Here is a 13,655-nt window from a genome sequence, read left to right as displayed (position 1 = left end):
GAGGAAACACATCCAGTTGAGTAAACTCATACATCCATCGAAGAAATTGGGATTCGAATGGATCGATTCGAACAGAGACAAGAACGGATTGAACAACGACAAGATCAAATCCTATGTGAGCTGCAGCAAATTCATAGTCAATTTGACTCCTTGTTTAGGCACTTTAATTTTCCACCTCATCAATGAACTTGTTGAACACCTGTTGTTGTTGTAAACTTCTTACTCACTTCTGATGTGCTGGCTGTAAACATCTATCGTGGTAAACATATATCTTGCACATTGTGGTAAAAGTTATCTCAGATTTTTATGGTATCATTACTGTTTGGTATGTGATGTGTCCAAATTAAGAATGTTGTGCTTTGAAACTAAAAGTTTTGAAAACCTTGTGCCTTGATTCTGAATTAGGAATGTTGATGTGTCCGAATAGATAAATTTGTTAAAATTATTTTTCGGACTATGTTGAATAATCAAACCACTTGATTGCCATGTTTCTATGATTATATGTGAAAATCTGCAACAAAATCTTGTCCGAATGCATCTTATTTCTGGAACAGATTTTCTCGTACACTTTCATAAAAAATGAGTTTCTCAAATAGATTTGATGAAATGATTCATGTGTATTCCATCTTGCAAAATCTTTACATAGACATTAGATTATAACACAAAGGGGAAGAAGTATTTAAAGCAATCTATGTAAAATTCCTCTATAAGCTTGCTATTATTATTTTCTGGTATCATAGTTACTATGCTTTTTGTTGATGACAAAGGGAGAGATATATATGAATTGATAAACACTGCCATGATTAGAAATACTATGAATGATGCTATAAACACTGCTATGATTATGCCATCCTTGCATCACCAAGAGATATATGAACATGTGCTAAAGTTTGCATTATGCCCTGAGTTGATATCTTATCATGTAAAGAAAATGCAAAACTTGCTAGAATATTTCAAATATGTGCATCATGTAATAAGTTTCACAGCTTTATATGATAATGTTCAAACTACATGATGAATAGTTACAAACACAATCATACAAACTTGATGATGTATGTCAAGCCCTGACATCATCTTTGAAGAGATATATCATGATAAGTATCATGATGGGAGTATTGATAAGTTTAACTGATCTAACTTATCAATACATCACTTGAATTCTTAAGTCTTGAATTCAAGGTTGACTTATCTCAACGATGGCATATAGACAGGGGGAGTTAACGATAACTCCATTATCAATTGATTGTCATCATCAAAAAGGGAGAGATTGTTGAATCTCGGATTTTGATGATGAAGTCAATTGTCATTTGTTGTCTAATCTATGTGTTGAGATAAGTGTGCAGGATTAACTACGATGAAAGATAGACAAGCAGCAGGAGTTGCGGCGGAGTCAAGTTCATGATCACGTTGGGAGTTCGACGGAAGTTCGGACGGTCGTCGGAGGTTCTACGAGAACAGATCCGAGAAGTCCAGAAGCTTGCCAAGCGAAGCTCGTCGAAACTTGCCAAGTGGATCATCGCAAAGTCCAGGAGTTTGCCGGAAGTCCGTAGGAGCATCACCGAGGGTTCATCGGATGATCGACGGAAGTTCGCCGGAAACTCGCCGGAAGGAGCGATTGATGCACCGAAGCAAAGCTGCAGAAGTTGTCTTAGATTTAATCGTAGTTAGCACGTTGATTAAGTTGGAAAATGGGAGGTGATCCCATTGGCTTAATCTTGGGGCAATTGGGCCCCTGAAAGACTGAAATTGGACCGAATGGAATGAACCATTCGGACCCTGATTGCACCAGGAGGTGCAACCGCCCAGGCCAGGAGGTGGCACCGCTTGGGCTAGGCCTTCCAGCGAGACTGGGCGGTGCAACCTCCCTAGCCGGGAGGTGGCACCGCCTGAGCTCAGTCTTCGAGCTAGACTGGGCGGTGCAACCTCCCTAACAGAGAGGTGGCACCGCCTGAGCTCAGTCTTCGAGCAAGACTGGGCGGTGCAACCTCCCTGGCAGAGAGGTAGCACCGCCTGAGCTCGGTCTTCGAGCTCTGCCAGGCGGTGCAACCTCTCCAGTCAAGAGGTGCAACCGCCTGATCCCAGAATTCCGGGATTTGATTGTTTTGAGCTCCAAATTTGAATTGGGTTGGGGCCTATAAATTCCCAACCCATTCAGCACTGAAAAGATACAGACAGACCTGCACCGAAATCTTGATATTTTCTGTGATTCTAAGAGCTCAAAAGTGTTGTAAAGCCTTTAAGTCTCCTCCTTCTGTTCTTCAAGTTTTCAGTTGTAAAGTGAGGAGAGAAAGGTCTGTAAAGGTTGTCTCTTGAGCCTGTCAAAAGGAGAGAAACTGTAAAAGGGCAGTTTGGCCTTCGCCTATTGAAGGAAGGCCCCTAGTTGACGTCGGCGACCTCGTCGGTGGAGGAAGCCAAAAGTGGAGTAGGTCAAGGCTGATCGAACCACTCTAAATCTCTGGTTTGCGTTTATTTTTTACCACTTTATCATTACTGCAAACCTCCTTCATTACTACTGCTCTCTGCGCTTTCACGAACAAGTTCTAAGTGCTGTTCTTCCGAATCTGCATTCAGACGTAAATTCGTATTTTCGTACATTACAGTTTACGTTTACATTTGATTCTGCAGAACTGTCTTCCGTGCTTTTACGAACGAGTTTCTTTGCAGTTTACACTTACATTTTGATCCTATTAACTGCAAACTGTCCTCTACAATTTTACGAACGAGTTTCAACATTTAGACGTAAAACTGCATTTAGACATAAATCGGCTTTCCTCGCACAATCATCAGATCTCAGTTCACGTTTACGTCTTGATTTCAACTGCATACTGCCTTCTACGAGTATACAAACGAGTTTCAAAGTTCAGACGTAAATCTGCGTTTAAGACGTAAATCTACGTTTAGACGTAAATCTGCGTCTAGACGTAAATCTGCGTTTAGACGTAAATCTGTTTTTTGCAGATTACTTTTTGAGCTATACAATAGCAGCACATTGTCTTTATACTTCTGCTTAAACTGCTCCTAGACGCAAACTGTGTTTAGACGCAATATGCGCTTAGACGCAATCTGCGTTTAGACGCAATCTGCGCTTAGACGCAATCTGCGCTAAGACGCAAACTACGCTTAGACGCAATCTGAGTTTAGACGCAATCTGCATTTAGACGCAAACTGCGTTTAGACGCTAACTGTGTTTAAACGTAAACTGCACTTAATCATAAGTAATCTTAGAATCGGCTTTTGCATCAAAATAGTCTTTATCGAACGAACGCAGCTTTCGTTTTTTTTTTTAATCGCTGAAAAATATCCGCTGCACTAATTCACCCCCCCCCCTCTTAGTGCTCTGGATCCTAACAGCCACGATAGTAATTCGACCTAGTACGAGAGGAACCGTTGATTCACACAATTGGTCATCGCGCTTGGTTGAAAAGCTAGTGGAGCGAATCTACCATGTGTCGAATTATGACTGAATGCCTCTAAGTCAGAATCCTAGCTAGCAACCAGCGCTCTCGCCCGTCGTTCACCTCCCGACCCACAGTAGGGGCCTTTGGCCCCCATGGGCTCGTGTTGCCGGTGTAGCCCCAGTGGTGGTATAGCCACGGGTGGCCATCGGGAAGTGAAATTCCGCATGGACGACGGGCTGAATCCTTTACAGACGACTTAAATACACGATGGGGCATTGTAAGTGGTAGAGTGGCCTTGCTACCATGATCCACTGAGATCTAGCCCTGCGTCGCACTGATTCGTCCCCCCCCCCCCAAATTCACTGCCCTCCACGTGGATGAGGTTGTAAGCGACAATTGAGCGGTCGAAATATCCAACGGGACGCATTGAAGTTGGGGCTGGGCTGAGCTGAGCTGAGGTGTCCAAGTGCAGCAGCGCTCAGCAAAGCAGGAGCCGCTGCACGTGGCGACTGAGTGCCTTTGATTCGATGAGGCGCAAGCAATGACAGAGCTGTCACTATAGGATTCGATGAGGCACAAGCAATCACGGAGCGGTCAATGCACAGGTCGATGGATGCATATGTCGTTGCTATTGTTGAAACTCGGATTTTGATGATGAAGTCAATTGTCATTTGTTATCTAATCTATATGTTGAGATAAGTGTGCAGGATTAACTACGAAGAAAGTAAGACATGCAGCAGGAGTTGCGCCGGAGTCAAGACAATGATCACATTGGGAGTTCGAGAGTTCGACGGAAGTTCGGACAGTCGTCGGAGGTTCTGTGGGAACAAATCCGAGAAGTCCATTAGCTTGCCAAAGAAGCTCGTTGGAACTTGCCAAGTGGATCGTCATAAGTCTAGGAGTTTTCCGGAAGTCTGCAGGAGCATCACCGAGGGTTCAACGGATGATCGACGGAAGTTCGCCGGAAGAAGCGATTGATGCACCGGAGCAAGTTACAGTAAATGTCTTAGGAAATATCGTAGTTAGCACAATGATTAAGTTAGAAGTTAGAAATGGGAGGTGATCCCATTAACTTAATCTTGGGGCAATTGGGCCCCTGAAAAACCCAAATTGGGCCGAATGGATCAACCCATTCTGATACCAGGGAGGGTAAAAATACAGAATGGATTTCCAAATAACACCGATGGAAAATTTGTTCAGATAGAAAATGTCACAGTAGACAAGGAAGAACTGATACCAGAAGCACTAACGAAACAACTTAGATAAAAATGAAAAGTAGCTCACCACCAAGTTTAAAATCGCAATGGGATACAGAAAGTTCACCACCCAACGGAAATTAAACGAGGATACAGAACTAGAAAATAAAAGACTCACCACTCAAGGACGCATCCAAGAGAATTTTAAAGGCAAGGAATTGGATAATCAAACACATTTCTTATGCAATCTCTACTGGAACTAATACTAATATGTGGTACGATCCTTGGGTGAATGGGAAAAGTATATTTCAATTATATGGTGACAGAATACGAAAAGATCTTGGGGCTCCCAAAAATTGGAAGGTTTCCGAGTTCATTGCTAATGGTACCTAGTGTCTCCCTACTCCTATTTCTCCTGAAATGTTATCACTTTGGCCGACTATCACAGCTATTCCAATCAGGAACAACCCTTCAGATGTACTTATTTGGCTTCATGACAATGGTAAATTTAGTGCCACATCCGCATGGAATCAAATTAGGCAAAGAAATAACAAGTGGCTCCCAAGCAGTTGGACATGGGATCGACCGGGATCACAGAGACATTCCTTATGTACATGGCAGGCCCTTCTGAATAAACTACCTACAATAGATAATATTAAGAGAAGAGGTATCTATCATGTTAACCGATGCTCCCTTTGTTTGCAACAAGAAGAAACTATTGACCACCTCTATTTTGCTTGTGAATATACTAAATGGATTTGGAAGGAGAATCTCCAGCGATTTGAACTCAATAGGCTGCCGCAACCAAACTTGCATCAAGAATTAGGCGACCTCATACAAAGTTTCTCAAGAAAAGGACCTCTTACACAATTGGCAAAGGTTACTTTCAGATGTGCTATTTGGTGGATGTGGAAGGAGAGATGTAGCAGAATCTTTGAGTGTCAACACACAAACAATGCTCAGCTCTTGACAGAGATTATTAGAGACTCAAGATCATGCATGGAGCATAATCTCAAAATGGAGCACTTTACACGAAGAGAGAGATATTTCTATCAAATTCAATTTTACTATTAGCTAAAGATCTTTGCAATTATGTTAAATGCTGTAACCAATGGTAGTCTTGGCACATCTTAACATTCTCGCTACAGTTAGGAGTTAAAGTCTACAACATGTGTAGTCATAACCACCACATGTGTACTCAATGAGTTACCTGACTTTGTCTATGACTTGTATAGACAAAGCTATTTGTAGAAACTTTACACATAATCAATTTACTTTTACTTACCAAAAAAAATGACGCATCCAAGAGATACAGAGTTTAAGGGGTTCTCTAAGAGTTTCTACCCAGATATCCTCAGTTTCTAAAGTCCTTTCTAAGTACTAAACACCAAAATAAATACTAGTGCATGAAACAACCCTTCATGCATAGGAAATTTCGAAATTAACTATTTACAACTGCTAACCAACTATTTTAATGCACTCATTGGTAATGAAGAAATGTTCACAGCTGCCAACCAACTCCTTTAATGCATTCCATTGTCTTGAAGAAAAGCACCTTGAAACAGCTTTAACTTTGTGCAGAGAATATGCTGATGAGCTGTCATATTTGAGTGTGCTGAGATAAAGATTATGAGGCATCATTATTGACTGAAAAAGATATTAGATCATAATCAAGGCTCATATAATCAGATTGTAGAAAATTAGACACTCCCGTGTCTATCTCCCCCGGTTGAATGAGACTTGTCCTCAAGTCTTCGTTTGATTTATCAACATGATTATAAAAAGGACTTAAATCAGCCACATTAAATGTTGGGGATACTCCGTAATCTTCAGGTAGCTCTATCTCATAAGCATTTCTGCCAATTCTCTTAAGCACCTTGAATGGACCATCAGCCTTTGGTTTCAATTTTCAAATTTGCCCGGTGGAAACCTCTCCTTCCTTAGATGAATCCAGACCAAATCACCTGCATTAAACTCCACATGTTTTCTGTGTTTGTTGGCAACATGCATGTACCTCTCATTTTGCTTCTCAATGGTTGCTTTCACACCCTCATGCAGCTTCTTTATCTGCTTAGCTCTTTCATCAGCATCTCCACTAAATTGCTTTGTTGTAGAATGAGGGATTAAGTCCAAAGGACTAGCAGGATTAGCACCATAAATAACCTCAAAAGGACTCTTACCGATACTATGATGCATAGAACGATTGTAGGCAAACTCAATTTGTGGAAGAATGACATCCCATTGCTTAATATTCTTGCCAACATAGCTTCTAAGCAAATTTCCCAAGCTTCGGTTTGTTACCTCAGTTTGCCCATCGGTTTGTGGATGATGCGAGCTGCTGAAATTCAAAGAAGTACCCAGCTTCCTCCAAAGAGTTCTCCAAAAATTACTAACAAATTTTGAATCTCGATCAGACACCATAGTTTTTGGAATACCATGCAATTTAACAATCTCCTTAAAATATAGATCAGCAATATGAGATGCATCATTTGATTTATTGCATGGAACAAAGTGATACATTTTTAAAAATCTGTCAACAACAACCATGATAGAATCTTTGTTCCTTTGAGTTCTTGGTAGTCCCAAAATGAAATCAAGACTCACATCCTCCCAGGTAGCATTTGGCACTGGCAATGGAGTGTACAAACCAGAATTTTGAGTTCTTGTTTTTGCCAAATGACACACTCGACATTGCTTTACATGTCTTTCCACATCTCTAAACATCTTAGGCCAATAGAAATTTGATTGAAGAAGAGCTAAAGTTTTATCTCTACCGAAATGTCCACCCAAAACACCACCATGAGCTTCAGCCAGAATTACTTCTCTCAAAGAACAAGATGGAACACATAAAGCATTAGCTCGAAAAAGAAAACCATCAAAGATCGAAAATTGTTGAAAGGAACCTGATTTGCAATTCTGCCATATTGAGCCGAAATCCACATCATTCTCATAGAGATCTTTGAACGTCTCAAATCCAACAACTTTGACTTCCATTGCTGATAATAAAGAACGCTTTCTGCTCAATGCATCAGCAACCATATTTTGAACACCAGATTTGTGCTTAATTGTAAAGTTATAAGATTGCAAAAACTCCACCCAAGCTGCATGCCTCTTGTTTAGCTTGTGTTGGTGATTTATGAACTTTAATGCTTCATGATCTGAATATAGCACAAATGGCTTGGCAAGAAGGTACTGACTCCAATGAGATAAAGCTTGATATATGGCATAGAACTCCTTATCATAGGTAGAGTATTTTCGTTTTATATCAATCAGCTTTTCACTAAAAAATGCAATCGGCTTTTTGTCTTGACTCAAAACAGCACCAACTCCCACATTAGATGCATCACATTCAATCTCAAACTGTTAGGACTCTAGCTAGGAGAGTCATAATTGAGAGGGACATTCATGTAAAACTATTATGATTTAGCTAGGAGAGTCCAAATTAAGAGGGACATTCTGTTAGGACTCTAGCTAGGAGAGTCCTAATTGAGAGGGACATTCTGTTAGGACTCTAGTTATGAGAGTCCTAATTGAGAGGGACATTCATGTAGGAGGTTTTTTCTTAGAGAAGAATTAGGAGTTGTAAGGGAATAGGAGTCTTGAGTAGGAGTCCTATTAGGAGTTGGTTAGAAGTAAGAGTCTTAAGTAGGAGTCCTATTAGGAGTTAGGGTTTAAAAGCCCTATAAATAGCCATGTATTCCTCCTCTTTTCTCAAGTAATAGATGAATATTTTCTGCAGCCTTTGAGCAGCAACTTGGAGGGAGGAACCCCTATAGAGTTCCAAGGAGGCCGATCCCCTAAAGAGATCAACCCCAAGTTTAGAATCTGCAAGGGTTCTAACACCTGGTATCAGAGCAGCGTTCTTGGCGTCTCGCTGCCCTTCCATAGCCATCCATCAACCCTCCAAAACCGTCCAAAGCAATTCCCACAATTTCTTAAAAGATCATCGTCGAATTCCGCCATCATATCCACCACCACGGATCATCCTTTGATCTCCCCGTGAATTGCAACAGGTTCTAGTTTTCTACCTTACTGCTACTGTAATTTAGTTATCTTTATTTGAAAATCCCAAAAAAAAAAGTATTCCTATATTGCTGCATAAACTTTTCGTCATAAAGTTTTTATCTCTACGACCAAAGATACATTGCAGAATTCCAACCGTATAGCACTATCTGTTTGATCTTGCTACTATGTTTTTTCTATCCAAATCTCCACGAAATTTTATGACATATTTGACACTTCCTAACAGCAGATTTCCCTTTGGTTTTGTCAAAAAATTCTCAATATAAACCATTGATATTTTACATCTAATCTGCTATACCTGAAAATCTACACCGTAAAATTTCAGCCGCATAGCACTGATTGTTTGATCTTGATACTACGTTGTTTCTATCCAAATCTCTACGAAATTTTTATGATAGATTTGACACTTCCTAATAGTGGATTTCCCTTTGGTTTCATCAAAAAATTCTCAATATAAACTTCTGATCTTTTACGTCCAATCTGCTATACTTAAAAATCTATGCTGCAGAAAATTTCAGCCGCATATTGTTGTCTTAACCCATCTATTTGCAATCTTTTTTGAATGAAATTTCTTATACACTTTATAGATCATCTTGGCTTCCATCTAAGATTGATCAATGAGGAATTCATCTCTAAAACTGATTTTTGTGTTGCTATAAATTTTCATCGTAAATTGCTGAAATATTTCGACGAGAATTCTGCTATCGCAACTTGCACCAATTTCCTTGCTGTTATACTGCCGAAAATTTCTTGATTAAATTAGTCATCCTTGCTGTCATATAAACTGTGATTTTTCTATCAAATACCTCCTCAATTCTCTCAAGTTTTTGGTGGAAATTATGTCAAGAAACCGCTGTTTCTTCGACGACAATTCTGCTCTTACAAGACAGCACATACTTGCTGCAACTGCACTGATTTCTCTCAAACCGTTGCTGCCATCTACCACAGATCCAAAACTTTCATCCACAGCCCTAAAACTCCACCAAACCACACCCTCAAACTGCACCCAAAACAGCCACAAAACAAGCCTAAATCGTAGCCTACATCCACCGATCCACCAACCCTTTCGACCATCACTTCTCTCAACCTATACATGCCTTTAACCTGACAAAAAAAGAGAGATCTTAACATCATAGATTTGGAGGTATATACTATAGCATCTAAGAGGCAATCGATGCTAAATTCGAAGCCTTGGAGGCACGAATGGAGGATAAGATTCGGACGCTCTTTACCGTACTCAGATTGGGCCGACTACTAAGCCCGAAAAAATCATATCACGGAGAGAGCTTTGCCCAATCGCACCAGGCCCGAAGAGATGAGTTCCAAGGGAGGGGAAGCTCTATGATCGATCCCAACTATCCACGCATAAGGGTGGACTTCCCTAGATGGGAAGAAGGAGACCCGATTTGTTGGATCTCGCGCGCGGAGCGATATTTTCAGTACCACAAAACCGCGGATGAATCTATGGTGAAAATTGCAGCTATACATCTTGAAGGGGATGCTATACAGTGGTTTGATCAGTTTGAACATACTTATGGAGTCCTTTCATGGTGACAATTCAAAGAACGACTGCTGATCCGCTTCAGACCAACCGATTACGAGAATATTGACGGACAACTAGCAAAGATCCGACAAACCTCCACCATTCAGGAGTACCAAACCAGGTTTGAAAGATTATCTAATCAAACTCATGATTGGTCTCAAAAACAGCTATTGATGACCTTCATTGAGGGCTTAAAGCCAGAGATCCGATGAGAAGTTAAAGCGCGACAACCGTATACGCTTATGGCAGCCATCTCTTTTGCACGACATCAAGAGGAGCAATTGAATCATGAAGCTCGGAGGACTAGGATCGCTCCTCAACCAGTAATATTGAAGCCCTCAGCCCCCCCTACTGTCAACCAAGTCACTACACCAAAGAGGTTAACAAGAGAAGAGCTTCGGGAGCGATATGCGAAGGGGTTATGTTGGCATTGTGACGAGCTGTGGAACCGTGAGCATCGCTGTAGTAAAGGGAGACTTCTTATGATTGAACCAATAGAAGAAGAGGTCATTGAACATCCAAAAGAGAGCCTTGACCATGAAGAAGAAGATGCAGAAGAAGAGCCACAACCGACTGAAGTTACGGTACATGCACTAGCCGGCTACTCAAACCCGGAAACGTTGAAAGTTGGAGGCCTTCTCAAACAACAACCGATCACTGTTCTCATCGACACGGGCAGCACTAATAACTTCCTAAAAAGTAAGGTTGCTGTCTATATGAACTTACCTATTGAGAATTGCAGCAGGTTTGACGTTAAGGTCGTCGACGGACGGATTTTGAATTGTGATCGTAGGCGCCCGTAGGAGAAACTATTGCTGCAGGACCAAGAGATAATTGCAGATTTCTTCCTTCTCCCTCTTGATGATCATAAGGCCATGTTCATAATTAAATGGTTGACAACATTAGGTGATATTTCTTGGAATTTTATGCAACTAATGATGAAATTTTATAGTAAGGAGAAACAGGTGATACTGAACGGGAAACGTGGGGGCGACATAACGACGATTTGCGCACAACAAATGGAGAATGTTTTGCATAAAGAATGCAGCAGATTTTTTATACAACTTGAGCAAAAAACTAAGGGAGAGCCAATACAATTTGAAGATCCAAACCTACTTCCTTTGCTTGCTGAATTTTCAGATATATTTGACGAACCGTACAACCTACCTCTTACCCGTCGGCATGATCATTATATAATGATTCTTTCAGGAAAACCTCCAGCAAATACTCGGCCATATCAATATATATATCTCCAGAAGGATGAAATAGAAAGGATTATAAAAGAAATGCCCAAAATAGGAGTTATTCGGCCAAGTTGCAACCTCTATTCTTCACCGGTGCTACTTGTACGGAAGAAGGACGGAACATGGCGAATATGCGTTGATTACCGAGCTCTCAATGGCATAACCATCATGGACAAATACCTTATTCCAATAGCAGATGAATTGCTAGATGAAAGGGAGCACAAATCTTTACAAAGCTTGACCTTTGATCCGGGTATCATCAAATATGAGTGTGTGAATAAGTCATACCGAAAATCGCCTTTCGAACACACAACGGCCACTACGAATTTTTACTTTTTTCAACAAAAGGTGAAATATCTTGGGCATATCATATCAGAGGAAGGTGTGACAGTGGACCCTTTCAAAATTGGAGCAATGCAAAACTGGCTGACCCCGAGGAACATAAAATTGCTACATGGCTTTCTGGGTTTAACAGGCTACTACTACAAGTTCGTGAAAAACTATGGAGAGATCAGTGCACCACTTACTTCCTTTCTGAAAAAAAGATGTCTTCCAATGGTCGGACAGAGCCTCCGTTGCCTTCGACAAACTTAAGGCAGCCATGACGACGTCGCCGGTGCTAACACTACCAGATTTCAATCGACCCTTCATTATTGAGGCCGACGCATCTGGAGTCGGAATTGGAGCAATTCTCATGCAAGATGGTCGACCACTCGCATACACTAGCAAGGCATTATCTCCCTCCCATCAAAATAAGTCAACATATGATAAAGAGATGCTCACAATTGTGCACGCAGCAACGAGGTGGAGACCCTACTTAATTGGTCGACGATTTCAAATTAAAACCGACCATAAAAGCCTCAAGTACTTTTTGGAGCGAAAGATATCATCCCCTGAGCAGCAAAATTGGGTAACAAAACTTCTTGGATTTGATTATGAAATAACTTACAAAAAGGGGAAAGAGAATGTTCTTGCAGATGCGCTTTCGCAGCTACCCGAGCAAGCTGAAGTTTTGGCCATTTCACTTCCGACCAGCGACTTCCTTGAGGATATTAAGATGGAATGGCAGGAAGATTCAGAGACGAGTAAGATTATAAAAAAATTGGAGAAAGCACCAAGCTCCGTAGCTCATTACAATTGGGACTCAAAAGAATTACACTATAAGAGTACTAAATTGAAAAAAAGTATGGCATATAACTCACAAACCGACGGCCAGACAGAAGTTGTAAATAGGTTCTTGGAGATAGCCCAAAGCCACCCACCAAATATGACTACCCAAGGAGGACTTCAGACTCAGCCAAGTGCCATTATTGATTGACGGATTATGACTCGACGACGACGATCCACTACTGAATTGCTAATATAGTGGGCAAACCTACTAACAGAAGATGCCACTTTGGAGAACTATGATGACTTGAAGATCAAATTCTTAAAATTCATGAATCGTCAGCCTCGAGGACAAGGCTGATTTGAAGAGGGCGGGTTTGTTAGGACTCTAGCTAGGAGAGTCCTAATTGAGAGGGACATTCATGTAAAACTGTTAGGACTTTAGCTAGGAGAGTCCTAATTGAGAGGGACATTCTGTTAGGACTCTAGCTAGGAGAGTCCTAATTGAGAGGGACATTCTGTTAGGACTCTAGTTAGGAGAGTCCTAATTGAGAGGGACATTCATGTAGGAGGTTTTTTCTTAGAGAAGAATTAGGAGTTGTAAGGGAATAGGAGTATTGAGTAGTAGTCCTATTAGGAGTTGGTTAGAAGTAAGAGTCTTAAGTAGGAGTCCTATTATGAGTTAGGGTTTAAAAGCCCTATAAATAGCCATGCATTCCTCCTCTTTTCTCAAGCAATAGATGAATCTTTTCTGCAGCCTTTGAGCAGCAACTTGGAGGGAGGAACCCCTATAGAGTTCCAAGGAGGCCGATCCCCTAAAGAGATCAACCCCAAATTTAGAATCTGCAAGGGTTCTAACAAAAACACATTGTCAAAATTTGGTAGAACTAATATAGGAGCTTCGGTCACCTTTCTTTTTAAAAGCTCAAAAGCATCATTAGCCTCATTAGTCCATTTGAATTTATCACATTTCAGACATTCGGTGATTGGAGCGACAATAGAGCTGAAACTCATGATGAATCTTCTTTAAAAAGATGTTAAGCTATGGAAACTCCTCACATCATGTAATGAAGCAGGTGTTGGCCAATTGAGAATAGCTTCAACCTTACTTTGATCCATCATGATTCCATCTTTTGAAACAACA

This window comes from Musa acuminata, chromosome BXJ2-1, assembly GCF_036884655.1.
Source record: "Musa acuminata AAA Group cultivar baxijiao chromosome BXJ2-1, Cavendish_Baxijiao_AAA, whole genome shotgun sequence".
Taxonomy (NCBI): Eukaryota; Viridiplantae; Streptophyta; class Magnoliopsida; order Zingiberales; family Musaceae; genus Musa; species Musa acuminata.
Note: the sequence above shows the minus strand (reverse complement) of the source record.